The 10,333-nt window shown below is 33.9% G+C and overlaps 1 long non-coding RNA gene across 1 annotated transcript; it reads right to left on the bottom strand.

The window, feature by feature from the left end:
* Positions 1 to 6,879: 6,879 nt before the first annotated feature.
* On the bottom strand, positions 6,880 to 9,840 carry LOC139705378 (uncharacterized). Its single transcript, XR_011707248.1, has 2 exons — positions 9,424 to 9,840; positions 6,880 to 7,950 (listed from the first exon to the last, which is right to left on the bottom strand). It is a non-coding gene; the product is annotated as an uncharacterized lncRNA (long non-coding RNA).
* Positions 9,841 to 10,333: the final 493 nt, after the last annotated feature.

Here is a 10,333-nt window from a genome sequence, read left to right as displayed (position 1 = left end):
CAGGGGACAGTCTCCAACTTCCCACACGCACTCAAAATTGGCCTCCTTGATCCGACCTGACTCTATTTACCTATCTACACTGACTGTCTTTCTAATTCTGGCTTCAGAAACAGGTAGTCCTCTTAATAGATTATAATAATAATTGTAGTTGTTGTTAATGGTTCTATCTAAAAACAGATAATAAGAAATGTTAATAAGTGCTTCAGCAGCAAATAAATAATGTATGGCTAGGTTGAAAGTCATATATATATATATATATATATATATATATATATATATATATATATATATATATACACATATATATATATGTATATATATATACACATATATATATATGAAACTAATAAAGTCAGGAAAGTCTAATATATATAATTCCTGATAAAGACAGGAATTCTCAGGTAAGTCAGAGGCTCACAAAACAAGTAGAGGTTAAAATTGAAGGTTTTCTGTGGCTGGCAATTAGGAATCAGATTGTCCCATGATTATCATCTAAATGATGATTCCCACTGAATCATATAGATTATGCTTTTTGTGTGCTATTGAATTCAGTTTAGTGGGGTTTTTAATTATTTTTACATCTTTGTTCTTCAAGGATATTGGCTTATAATTTTCTTTTCTTGCAATTATATAGCACCTCGCATTGGCCAATACTGTGGCATATTTACCAACTGCATCTGCAGCAGAAGATTAACTGGTTCCCACCTGATTATACCTATCAATAGTTTTCCTCTTTGAGTAAGTAAACTCCAATGACATAAAAGGAGATAATAATAATAACTCTGCTAAAAATTAGATCAGAAGCAGCTTTTAGCAAAAGTGGACCAATTTTAATAGGTAAGCACAGTTACTTCTTTGATCTTCATCCAAAATCAGTGACCTCTTGGTAACTGAAGATGCAAGTGATAGAGAGGAACAGCTTCATTATTTATGTGACACATTGTTTTAAGATGAAATGAGATTAAGTTTACAATTGGCAACAACAGATCTTCTTGCTGTTTAAGGCAACAATCACAACAGAAATAATGGAGAATGACTTTCATGGAAATGAACATAATGGTCACTGCTTGAGGTAGTAGTAGTAAAGGTGGAATGCTGATATTGATTAAAAAGAAAACAATAACATGATTCCTTTATCCTATTCACACTAAGCAATTATTATATACTAATATATACTAAGCAATTATTATATAAGCATAAAATATTAGGTAGAAAATGTATTTATTTATAGTATCTTTTATTTAAGAAATGTATCAAGTCATTCGAGAAATTTAGTAAAATTTTCTAGATTAATACATAAAATAAGATTTTGATTAACAATTCAACTACATCAACATGATGTAGACATTATCAGTTATGTTCAATCTTTCATGACAGGCAGTTTCTTAGAGGTACAATTCTATAGTTTTCCAAAGTATTTGACATTCTCACAACTTTTATTATATTTGTTTTAGGAAACTTGCAAAGAAAACCTACATAATACATTCACAATGGAATTCTGTCTTTTTGCGTCTTCATATGCTTGCCACAGAAGAGAATAATAAGATAAAGATAGTCTAAAACAGAAAAAAAAAGTTTGTCTTAAGATACTTTTCACAGCCACTGACATCTCCTCAGACACATGAAAGATCACAATTGCCTTCAGTACAGCCTGATTTCAAATGAGAAAATTGCACAAGATATAAAAATAAGAAATATTTTGTCTGTTCAATCCAAATACAGTAACAAATATTATCAGTGTGTTAGTCATTTTTCTAACACAAGTAATAACATACCTGAGAACATAAACTTAAAAGCAGGAAATGTTTGTTTGGATCACAGTTTTAGAGGTTTCGGTCTATCATTGCTTGGCCCCATTGCTTTGGACTTGTTGCTGTAGAGAAATGTTGGAGGGAATGAGAGGCAGAGAAGATCTGTTCACCTCCTGGTTACAGGGAGTGATAGAAAGTGGCTATGGTTTCAATATCATGTTCAAAAGCAGTGTTTTCTTTCTATTAGGCCCCAACTCATAAAGGTTATGCCACCACCCAATAGCACCACACTATGGGGAACAAGGTTTCAACACATGGGCCTTTGTGGGACATTGAAGATTCAAACTATAGTAAGCATCATCTTAGCAAGTCAATAACAAAACACAGTATTTGAATTTTTGCTTGGAAATTTCATCACAAGCTACTATAATTTCTTTTTTGTTAATAGGAACAGTGCTTGGGTATTGCTTGTCTGTTTTATTATCATCATTATTTAGTTATTTGATTCATCAATCTTATTGCTGTTTGCAGGAAGATATAATCCATGATAATCTAGACATGAGAATTTCTGCTGCCCAGAGTCTGATGCTCCTGTTGTGACTTGTACTAATTTTGCATATTTTCAACCCAAATGCACCTTATTTGTGATACTCTGGTACAAAATAAATTTTTATGTGAGTTTATTTTTAAATTACAAAATTCTAGGGGCTGGGATTGTGACTCAGCAGTAGGGCACTCACCTAGCACATGTGAGGCCCTGGGTTTGATCTTCAGCACCACATAAAAATAAAGCTACTGTGTCCAACTACAACTAAAAAAAAAATTACAAAATTCTTTAAAGTTATTGACTGGAGTTTTGTACCTAATTTTAAAGCAACAACCAATGTATTACAGAGTTTAATGCATCTGCTTACATTTAAATATTTCCAAAATAAATCGGTTTAAGAAAAAAATACAACCATAAATTAGTAATTTTTAAATTTTTTATGTTACAAGTAGATGCCCATTATGCATGATTATAAAATAGTGTATAAAAAATGAAAAGGAGATTTAATGTCCCACCCAAAATTATATATATTCCAGTAGGTAGAAAAACCTGGAGCATGCACAAACACATGTCAATTTGCATAGGCTACCTAAAAGGTTTATTAAAATGCAATAGCACTTATTTTATGCCTTTTCAGATATTAGATAAAGCTGTTATTTGTAACTTCTACCATTTTTATATATTTGTTCTAAAGGAAATAGGACATGAAAAATAATGACATCCATAAAGCATGGAATTATTTGACATTAATAAAAAAATATCAAAATGAAGGTCAACAAACATACTCATTAAATCAGAAAATGTTTCCATTATGCTTTACTTTACAATAAAAAATAGCCAAAGAAGTATTATTAGTATATAGATTTTGAAACTCAAATCTTGAAGGATTATGATTCACTAGTTGATGGATGCCAAAAATTTCTAAGTGGGCATTTAAAGATGCCTAAATAATTGCATTTTATGCCAATTTAAATAATTGTTTTAAATTTTGTTAATTATATGAACATATTTTTCAGTTGAATCATTTTGTTTGAGTTTTATCACATAAAGAAGGAGTTAACTGAAACTTTTATGTACTTTTACTCTCTCATGTCTTTTTATATGCTAAATAATATTATTTGTTAATATTTTATGCCTTCATTAGTCAAGTTTGCTAACATATTGTAGAATATATGTGAATCTTATATCCAAGGACAGATTTATTTATAATGTAATTTCATGAATATCCACAATTTCTTTCTCTTCAAAACCAAACAAATATCACAAATGGAATGTTGGAAGTAAAAACTTTTGCACCAAATTAACAGAAGACTAATACAATGTGCTTTCTTCAAAAACAATTTAAGATGTATAACTCAGAAGGAACAGAAACAATTGACATTTGTATGTAAATACTATGAAGCAAAGCACTTTGTGTATTTTATTCTGGTAGTTATGTCATTATATCACATGAGAGAAACTAATTACTATAGTTTTATGGTGCTTGGGAGGAAAACAGAAGTGTTTCTAGTGTTGGAAAATACATGGGTTCTGAAAAATATGTATATATTAAAAATTAAAAGCATAGCAAGGAAATATCCCTAGGCAGGATGAAGAGTTTACACTGGCCAAAAATTTCCTTGGTTTAATTCCTGCTTCTCTCCTTTGTGCCCACATCTGGCACTGATTCTTTCTAAAATTACTGCCAAGCAAGCTAATGAAATGCTTCTCTGAATAGGTATTATTTGGTTTTCATAGATAAACAAATGGTTATATATTCCATATTGCAATTAAGCTCTACCAAATTATACACATACTCTCTGAATATGCAGTAACTCTTATTATTAATATTTAGGCACATCTGTGTTCTCCAATCATATCATCAGTAATGGAAGAAATGCTAGAGCACAAGAAATAGAAGTATTTGTCACCAATTCAGAAATTAACATCATTGAAAATTGTGCCAATAAGCATATTGAATTTTGCATTTAAAACTTGTTTTAGATGCTTTCTTGTTAAGGAATTCTTTGGTAGAAACCCTTAGAAGAAATGTTCAAGTAAATGAAACAGCAACATATATATTTATAATATTCTCTAAGGAAATAACACAATTTTTCGAATGGATTTACTGAAGATTTTAACCAAGAACATTAATGAAAATATTTAGAATTTGTGAACAGTATACCTTGACTTTTAAGAGAAAATTTAGATTTCTATGAAAACCATCTCTTTCAATTTTTGAACACTTCCATTGGAAAAAAGTTAGAGAATCATTAGCTTGTAAATTTATGATAATAATCTCTTTCACTATCAAACTTAGATTTTGAAAACAAACTCCTGACTTTAGTTGTTAAGAGATAGACATATTTAAATGCTGAATTATTAGTACATAAAGACTTAATTTTGAATTAATGTTCATCTACAATGTTTTGGATTTGTGAAGGGAGCATGAAATAATAATTCTCGCTTAGAGAATAGGTCAAATATGCTTATGTATCTATATATTTCATATCTTTACTTTTGGATAAGAATGTATCTCTTTCATTTTTATATACAAACAAAAATGCAACCCATACTTTTACTGTTACATTTATATTCATATCTAAATTTACATTGCAATTTAAACAATATAGAATTTTATTTCTACACAATGTATGCTGAGAAATTCTGTACAGCTTATAAACATAAGCTTCTTAACGGTAAACTTATGTTACATTTTAGTATTTCTTTTTGTATTAGTTAATCTACATTTGATTCTCTGCACTATTATTGTCTGTTTTCTGTGTACAATAAATTAAGTTTATTGTTTTGTGAGTATTTTTAATCTATTTTAATAATTTGAGCAGGAATCAAAGACTTTTAAAATTATTTGAGGTAAGAAAGTGTAGTACCTCTCTAGCTTTGATTCTTTTGCTCAGGATTGCTTTGGCAATTTGAATAGTTTGTGGTCTCATAAAAGTTTTAGGACTTTTTTTTTTACATGAATAACACCAGTTATTTTTATAGTAATTGCATTGAAACCATAGATTGCTTTTTATAGTATACTTATTTTAACATTCTTCTCATCGATGAATATAGAATATATTTCCATTTGTTTGTGTCTGTTTCAATTTCATCAGTGTTTCATTATTTTCTGTGTGTTTCACCTTTTTGATTGAAGTTATTCTTAATTATTTTATGCTCTAGGAATTAAAACAGCATGGTACTGACATGAAAATAGATGCATAGATCAATGGAACATAATAGAGAACATTACAATCAATCCACATGCTTACAGTTTTTGACAAAATTGCCAGGAACACACAATGAAGAAAAGAGAGTCTCTTCACTAAATGGTGTTAGAAAATGGATATATGCATGCAGAAGAAAGAACCTAGACTATTATATCTCACCACATACAAAAAAATCAGTGCAAAATGTGATAAAGATATTAATTTAAGACCCCAAACTATTAAACTGCTAGACCAAACTAGGGAAATGTTCCATCACATTGGTATGATTGAGACTGTTCTGGGCAAGACCCTGAAACAGTCAAGAGGAGAAAAAAATAGAGAACGGTATTACATCAAACTAAAATAATTCTTCACAGCCAAAATAAATGAATATGAGAGTGAGGCAACAATCTATATAATGAGAGAAAATATTTATAAACTTTGCATCTCAGTAGGGATAAATATACCAGAGTATGTAAGGAACTTAAACAACTCAATATTAAAATCATCATCATCTGAATAAAAACGTGCAATAGATCTAAAAAAAGATTTCTCAAGAAAAGCGTAAAAAAAGACAACAGGTATATATGCAAAAAACAGTACTCATCATTACTAATCATCAGAAAAATGTAAATCAAAACCACAGTGAGATATTATCTCATCCTAAATAAAATGATTTTTGTCAAACAACAGCAACAACAACAACAAAAATCAAGTGCTAGTGTAAATATGAAAAAAGGGGACCTTTATACACTGTTAGTGAACATGGAAAGAAATAAAGTAATTTTGTAAAACTATAATAAGTTCCCTTATAATTTTAAAAATAGACCTACCATATCATCTAGCAATTTTATCATCAGTGGATTTAATATACTTTTTACATAACAATGAAATATTATTTAGCTGTAAAAATTGAATCTTCTCCTTTGCTGTAACATGGATGAATCTGGAGTGTATTATATTTAGTGAAATGAACTTTTACAGAAAGACCAAATCGAATAATCTCCCTAATATTATGGATTCTAAAGAAGCTTATTTCAAGGAGTAGACAGTAGAGACTGAGGAACATAGGGGGAATAATGAGTAAGAATTTGTACAATTCGTACAAAGTTACAAGTTATAAGGAATAAGTTTTGGTGTTTCATTTGGCAGCATGTTCAGTATAAAAATATTGAATGTCTCAGAATGCTAGAAGAAAGTATTTTGAATGTTGACATAAAAAATGATAAATGTATGAGGTGATATATATGCTAATTATTCTGATTTGATTACCACATAATTTATACATGTATCTATCATCACGCTCTACTCCATAAATATGTGCCGCGTCCGGCTAATGGAGCCGAGTCCGGCGAGGGACGGCGGGGTTAAAAATACACAGGACACCAAGGTTCTTCATCCAGGAGGGGGCATGTGCGCGCGCGCTTTATTGCCAGATTTGTTCCCCTTATATATCTTTTTAACAGCTGCGGGAAATTACTCAAAAGTGAGGAGGGGAGAGTAATAACTGTGTCCTTGGGTTACCGTCACGTCACCGTCCCCTATCAGGAGGCTCGAACAGGTCAAGATGTTCCCGAGACACATATGTGCGAGGCAGATAAACAGGGAACCGCAAGCCTGCGTCATGGCCTTGTGAGCTGGCCACATTGACATGCATAACAAAGAACTGGGGGTTGAGTCCCCAGGGGCCAGGGCGGGCCTACTATCAGCAAGTCCCCCTTTTTTGTTTTTTGCATGTCAATGGGAATCAAGTAGCCCCTGTCTTAGGTCGTCCACCGCCCTTGCATTGCTTACCCGTCTCTGGGGAGGCCCCATTCCCCTGGCTTAGGTTGCAGTGCAAGCGTGGAAGTTGCCCGTCACTGGGTACTACAAGATCAGCTCTTGTCCTACGTAAACGGACACTTTTCAGTTAGGATGTCATGGCCAGCAGGACACAACTGCAGATCCCAGTCATCATCTTTGCCAGTGGGATAGCTATGACCAGGGAGCTTTCTGAACGTAAGGGTCTGGGATGACGGCACCAAGTCGGCAGGGTAATTAGGGACCTGGGCAAAAGCAGGCATACATAGGAGGGCTCGGGTATTGGCTCCTGTCCAGTTACATCTCATCTCCGGATGGGTCATAAGTACACCTCGTGGGCGGAGTCATCCATCTCCAGGCGTTGGTAGTGAACCTGTATTGGCTTGGAGGTTAAAATGTTAATCTGGTCCTTAATGAATTGAGTTATCCTATTTGCAACACAAGGTCCCTAATAGTGCCAGATAGGGTCTGCACATCTATAAGCTGCTGAGATAGACGGCGATAAGAATGTATAGCCGTACCCAGTCCAGTTGTAGAATACAAATGATATAAATAAATCTCCAACATGTTTTTTCTTTTGAGCCTAAAATTACCATACAACTTTAGAACACCAGCTTGATACAATGTTCTTTTGAAGCTTCTACCTTACAGACTTGTATACCTGGAAGATATGAACACATTAACAGCACCATAATTACATTGATTTTTTTTTATATTAATCAAGTTTAGCTCTTAAAGAAATAACATATTACAATATTGCAAAATAACAGTTGTTGTTTAACCATAGTTGTATAATGCTTAATTCCTTCAAGATTACTTGCTCAAAAAACTTACATATATAACCAACATACACAGACCTTCTTTATCACTTGCTTAAACCCTCTTATTTACTTAATCACATAGACTCTCTTATCCAGAAACACATTTTCCCTCTATTAAATCCATACCTAGAACCTTCTAATTTCTCTTTCCCATCTGTTAATTCCTTCTTTATTCACATTTTGAACCAATCCGTGTAAATTTCTGAATTTAGGCAAATTATTCCATTTCAATATGAGATATTTTGTTATTTGCACAATTAATCACATCTGTTTACTATTTCATGAAAACATGAACAATGTTTAAGTGTATAGAATTATATTGTTGTAGGGACGGACAAGGCAAGGCACCTAAGATAGCACCAAAGATAGGGAAACAGTCTTATTTGGTTGCAGAGTCAGAGGACACAGCCTCTGCCATAATCAATTAACCCCCTGAACCCCAAGTTTAGGTAGTTTCAGAATTTTGCACCCAGCATGTAAGGGGAGGGGCTCAGAAGTTCACAGTCTGCAGAAGTTCACAAAAAGCAGGTTTTTTTCTTTTTTTTCTCTGTTCTGGGCAAGTTAACCCTTCAAGGACACCTGGGAAGGGGAGAACTTTTTCTTCCCTTTCTTTCCTCCCCCTGCCAGCTGTTACCATGAAGCCCAGTTGGTAACTTCCTTATCTTAGAAATGTAGTCAGCACTATGAAGCCCAGCTCAAGGCCAGAGGCCTTGTTTACATATTTTTGTGAAAAACTAGTAAGGAGGTGTCTAGCTTTTGGAGTGCTGATTTTTTCCAGACAGTAGCCAAGTAAAACAGGGCAACATGAAAATAGGAAGTTTATCTACATTAAACTTTTTTGTAGGGATTTTTTTTTTTTTTCTGATAGTCCTAACACCAGCCATGGTGAATATTTCTGGAGAAGGCCAGTTAAGACTTTTCTGTGGGCCTGGGTAAGGAGGGGGAAGATGGGAATGAATATCCTAAAAAGCCTATAAGGGACTTTAATCCTTAGTAACCTGTTTTCAGTGATGACAAAGCAACTATAAAGGCCTTTTTTTTTTTTTTAAGAGAGAGAGAGAGAATTTTTAATATTTATTTTTTAGTTTTTGGCGGACACAACAGCCCTGCGAAGCTGTTGTCAAATTAAATCCCAATCATTGTTATTGAGAAAGCCTCCTGTCAGAAACCAAGGACAAGCCTGGGCTATAACTTCAAAGAATTCGGTTGCAGTCTTAGTTTTTATTACCCATGGTACGTACCCTGTCTCTTTAAATTACCTTTAAACCAATCCTCCCCCTTCTACCTTTAGAAGGTGAGCCCCGTCCGCTTACCCCTACTTTCCGGATCTCGGTGGGAACCTCCAGATGCCCATCCAGCTAACGGAGCCGAGTCCAGCGAGGGACGGCGGGGTTAAAAATACACAGGACACCAAGGTTCTTCATCCAGGAGGGGGCATGTGCGCGCGCGCTTTATTGCCAGATTTGTTCCCCTTATATATCTTTTTAACAGCTGCGGGAAATTACTCAAAAGTGAGGAGGGGAGAGTAATAACTGTGTCCTTGGGTTACCGTCACGTCACCGTCCCCTATCAGGAGGCTCGAACAGGTCAAGATGTTCCCGAGACACATATGTGCGAGGCAGATAAACAGGGAACCGCAAGCCTGCGTCATGGCCTTGTGAGCTGGCCACATTGACATGCATAACAAAGAACTGGGGGTTGAGTCCCCAGGGGCCAGGGCGGGCCTACTATCAGCAAATATGTACAGCTTTCATATGTCAATTAAAAAAATCAAAAAAAAAATAGCATGAGTAGTTTAAGGGTTATAATGCACAGTCTTTAGGAAAGGAGAGACATTAAATTTGGGAGAATTTGAAGTATATTTATTTTTCAGACAAAACAACTTGAATTGAATATTAATGGGTAAGTTGTAATTAATCTCAGTTATTGAAAGAAGAATCCAATATAACAAGACAATGCACCTGGAGCTGAAGGCAGCTTTCATACAATGGAAGGACTTGGAAGCTACAAGAGAATTGAGGTATCATTGAAGGCAATGAGGTAGAGAAATGACAGAGGCAAATATGAGATTGAGATTGTTAACTTTTTTATGAGAATGAAAGGAAGTTCTGTGGTGGTTTGAGACAGTAAACAAAGCCGTGAATGTGATGGATATGCAATATTCTATGAGGCATGTGACAATATCTTAAAATAAATACATGCAAAGAAGATTAAGCTAAAGAG

Source organism: Marmota flaviventris, chromosome 4, assembly GCF_047511675.1.
Source record: "Marmota flaviventris isolate mMarFla1 chromosome 4, mMarFla1.hap1, whole genome shotgun sequence".
Taxonomy (NCBI): domain Eukaryota; kingdom Metazoa; phylum Chordata; class Mammalia; order Rodentia; family Sciuridae; genus Marmota; species Marmota flaviventris.
This window is presented reverse-complemented; position numbering and strand designations above follow the sequence as displayed.